The 4,795-nt window shown below is 36.4% G+C and overlaps 2 pseudogenes; one reads left to right on the top strand and one right to left on the bottom strand.

The window, feature by feature from the left end:
* The first annotated feature begins 506 nt into the window (after window positions 1-506).
* Window positions 507-2,592, top strand: LOC128520159 (E3 SUMO-protein ligase RanBP2-like; annotated as a pseudogene).
* Window positions 2,593-2,602: 10 nt separating this feature from the next.
* Window positions 2,603-3,698, bottom strand: LOC128522572 (peptidyl-prolyl cis-trans isomerase-like; annotated as a pseudogene).
* Between the last annotated feature and the right edge of the window lie 1,097 nt (window positions 3,699-4,795).

The following is a 4,795-nucleotide window of genomic DNA, read 5'->3' as shown; positions in this document are numbered from 1 at the left end:
AGAGTTTAAGAAAATATCACCTGGAGGTAAACTGTACTTCATAATTGTCTCTGATTGCCATGTGTAAGACCAAGCTTTTTTTAAAAAAAACACAATAACTGTACTAATGGTACTTGCTAAAATTGTTTGTCTGTAGCAATACGACTACAAATTTGCAGTTTTTTGTTACAATTATGTTGTCAAGCAAATTTTGACCTCATGTAGATTCGCCTCTATAATTTTAATTGAGTAAATCCAGCAACAATGTAACTATTTCAAACATTTTTTAAAGTGCATTATCCAATTTATTAAAATGGACATGAATACAGACTGTGTCTAGCCACATCATGTTTATATTTATCAAACCTGCCACTCAAATAATTAATGTTCATTGTAAATATTTTAAGATAGGTAGATTTATTAGTAAATAAAATGTCTAATGTCTCACAGCTCAAATCAGTGGAGATGCAGATGATTGTGTAATTATCTGGGAGAAGAAGCCGACAATGAAGGAGGAGAGAAAGGCCAAGAGCCTGCATCTGCCCCTTACCTTCTTCTGTGGTATTAGTAGTGATTCAGACACTGAGTCTGACAGTCTAGAGGACTTTGAAACAGAGCTACAAAAGATCCAGCAAGCTCTGGTGAGTGCCATAAAGGAATTCTAAACAAATCGGCAGATTTGAATTTTTAAGTATTACGCTTTTTTGAACACAAAAACAAACCTTTTTATAAGAAGGCCACTATGCCCTTTGTTTTGCAGTGCACGTGGCACGTTGTTCTGTAGCTATTGTGCAACTACAGTATTGTGATTTTCAGGAGTTCAAAAAATGTGAAGAATTTATCACAGACCTCAATCTTTGTATCCTGGTGGTGGACTATATAGCTTTCATCTAATGTTGGGATCCCTTTAGGAAAAGTCATTACATTTTAGGTTGAGGGTTTAGGTGTTTTCTTTGCTGCTAAACATAGGTGCAGATCATTTCTGACCCTGAAGACAGCACATGGGTTATAGTTTAATGGTTCTTAAGTAGTTTATACTGTACTAATAAATCCTAAAATGCACTACAGCCAAGAAACAACACATGCTGTGTTGCTATGTTAGTAATTGTCCTTCATAGTTATGTCACAGGATTTTGTGTTTTTTTTTTAGGCTTAATAAAAGTATTTTGTTTCAGAGAGAAATAAACTGAAACAAGGAAACAAATAAGAGCTGCTCTGCACAGTCTGCTAAAGCTGATAGCTGTCCTGTTGTCCCTTTACATAAAGATCCATAAAGCTGAAACATCAACTATGCTTAAAATAGAGAGCATCAATCTTGTTTGTTAAAATTAATTATGAACAGAAATTATTTACTGCAGACAGAACATTGAATATGAACAGAAATGTTCAACAGCATGCCTAAGACAAGTCTGCTCTTCTGTAAATTAAAAATGTAATTGTTATGATTTTAGTGTTGGAGAAGCATGAGTTTAGCTACTATCATTATATTTAATGAAGTATAAACCAGCAACTTTCTTCTGGTTTCCCATTTTTAGGTTGAGGTGAAGTCTGGTGAAAAAGATGAGGGAATTCATTTTAAGCAGAGGGCAAAACTCTTTAGATGGGATCTTGACCAGTGGAAAAAGCTTGGAGTTGGTGATATGAAGATCCTCTTCCATCCAGTGAAAAAGTACTACCACATCCTGATGAAGCATGAACAAAATTTAAAGATGTTTGCTAACCACATCATCACTAAAGACATGGAGCTGAAACCCATGAGTACATCTGCTAACGCATTGGTTTGGACAGCCAATGACTACGCAGGTCAGAACATTGCTATGTAATTATGCAATTATTTCACTCTTTTTGGTTCAATGTCTTATCAAGTTTGAATTTTAAACCTTTATCTTTTTATCAAACAGGGGGCAATGCCAAGGTAGAGCAGTTTGCAGTCAAATTCAAGACACCAGAACTTGCTGAATTCTTCACAGAGTTCTTCACAAATTGTCAGAGGGGCATGTCTCAAGAAGACTCAGTCCAGTGTAAAGTCATGCACATTTCTAAACCAAGCAACCCAGTGTTATTTTTCACTATAGCTGCTGACTCTAAGTCAATTGGCACGTTTACAATGGAACTTTTTGCAGACATCGTACCTAAAACTGCAGAAAACTTTAGAGCTTTGTGCACTGGTAAGAAAGGATTTGGTTACCAGAATTCCATTTTTCACAGAATTATTCCTGATTTTATCTGTCAGGTAAATTTTTATTTGGTATTATAGTACTACTGTAAGTGAGGTCTATGGTCTTAAACTCATTTTAGGACCACATTACATTTAAAATGTACAACACATGAACAACATGTGTAGACATCACAATATATGTCAATACATCAATGATTTTATTTTTAAGGGTGGTGATATAACCAACCATGATGGCTTAAGTGGAAAGAGTATCTACGGGGACAAGTTTCAGGACGAAAACTTTGAAGTGCGCCACACAGGGCCAGGTATAGTGTCCATGGCCAATCGTGGCAGAGATACAAACAACTCTCATTTTTTTATCACATTGAAAAAAAACTGAGCATTTGGACTTCAAACATGTGGCTTTTGGCACTGTCAAACATGGCATGGATGAAAAAAAAAGTACTACAGCTGTCCACAGTCTACAACTGTTATCATTTTGCTCGGTTTGCCCTTCCTAGAGCCCAGGTTTCCTATTTGTTTCACCACATCCATGCCATGTTTGACAGTGCCAAAAGCCACATGTTTGAAGTCCAAATGCTCAGTTTTTTTTCAATGTGATAAAAAAATGAGAGTTGTTTGTATCTCTGCCACGATTGGCCATGGACACTATACCTGGCCCTGTGTGGCGCACTTCAAAGTTTTCGTCCTGAAACTTGTCCCCGTAGATACTCTTTCCACCTGAGCCATCATGGTTGGTTATATCACCACCCTTAAAAATAAAATCATTGATGTATTGACATATATTGTGATGTCTACACATGTTGTTCATGTGTTGTACATTTTAAATGTAATGTGGTCCTAAAATGAGTTTAAGACCATAGACCTCACTTACAGTAGTACTATAATACCAAATAAAAATTTACCTGACAGATAAAATCAGGAATAATTCTGTGAAAAATGGAATTCTGGTAACCAAATCCTTTCTTACCAGTGCACAAAGCTCTAAAGTTTTCTGCAGTTTTAGGTACGATGTCTGCAAAAAGTTCCATTGTAAACGTGCCAATTGACTTAGAGTCAGCAGCTATAGTGAAAAATAACACTGGGTTGCTTGGTTTAGAAATGTGCATGACTTTACACTGGACTGAGTCTTCTTGAGACATGCCCCTCTGACAATTTGTGAAGAACTCTGTGAAGAATTCAGCAAGTTCTGGTGTCTTGAATTTGACTGCAAACTGCTCTACCTTGGCATTGCCCCCTGTTTGATAAAAAGATAAAGGTTTAAAATTCAAACTTGATAAGACATTGAACCAAAAAGAGTGAAATAATTGCATAATTACATAGCAATGTTCTGACCTGCGTAGTCATTGGCTGTCCAAACCAATGCGTTAGCAGATGTACTCATGGGTTTCAGCTCCATGTCTTTAGTGATGATGTGGTTAGCAAACATCTTTAAATTTTGTTCATGCTTCATCAGGATGTGGTAGTACTTTTTCACTGGATGGAAGAGGATCTTCATATCACCAACTCCAAGCTTTTTCCACTGGTCAAGATCCCATCTAAAGAGTTTTGCCCTCTGCTTAAAATGAATTCCCTCATCTTTTTCACCAGACTTCACCTCAACCTAAAAATGGGAAACCAGAAGAAAGTTGCTGGTTTATACTTCATTAAATATAATGATAGTAGCTAAAGTCATGCTTCTCCAACACTAAAATCATAACAATTACATTTTTAATTTACAGAAGAGCAGACTTGTCTTAGGCATGCTGTTGAACATTTCTGTTCATATTCAATGTTCTGTCTGCAGTAAATAATTTCTGTTCATAATTAATTTTAACAAACAAGATTGATGCTCTCTATTTTAAGCATAGTTGATGTTTCAGCTTTATGGATCTTTATGTAAAGGGACAACAGGACAGCTATCAGCTTTAGCAGACTGTGCAGAGCAGCTCTTATTTGTTTCCTTGTTTCAGTTTATTTCTCTCTGAAACAAAATACTTTTATTAAGCCTAAAAAAAAACACAAAATCCTGTGACATAACTATGAAGGACAATTACTAACATAGCAACACAGCATGTGTTGTTTCTTGGCTGTAGTGCATTTTAGGATTTATTAGTACAGTATAAACTACTTAAGAACCATTAAACTATAACCCATGTGCTGTCTTCAGGGTCAGAAATGATCTGCACCTATGTTTAGCAGCAAAGAAAACACCTAAACCCTCAACCTAAAATGTAATGACTTTTCCTAAAGGGATCCCAACATTAGATGAAAGCTATATAGTCCACCACCAGGATACAAAGATTGAGGTCTGTGATAAATTCTTCACATTTTTTGAACTCCTGAAAATCACAATACTGTAGTTGCACAATAGCTACAGAACAACGTGCCACGTGCACTGCAAAACAAAGGGCATAGTGGCCTTCTTATAAAAAGGTTTGTTTTTGTGTTCAAAAAAGCGTAATACTTAAAAATTCCAATCTGCCGATTTGTTTAGAATTCCTTTATGGCACTCACCAGAGCTTGCTGGATCTTTTGTAGCTCTGTTTCAAGGTCCTCTAGACTGTCAGACTCAGTGTCTGAATCACTACTAATACCACAGAAGAAGGTAAGGGGCAGATGCAGGCTCTTGGCCTTTCTCTCCTCCTTCATTGTCGG

Source organism: Clarias gariepinus, chromosome 1 (assembly GCF_024256425.1).
Source record: "Clarias gariepinus isolate MV-2021 ecotype Netherlands chromosome 1, CGAR_prim_01v2, whole genome shotgun sequence".
Classification (NCBI taxonomy): Eukaryota; Metazoa; Chordata; class Actinopteri; order Siluriformes; family Clariidae; genus Clarias; species Clarias gariepinus.
Note: the sequence above shows the minus strand (reverse complement) of the source record. Positions and strands in the feature narration are given on the sequence as shown.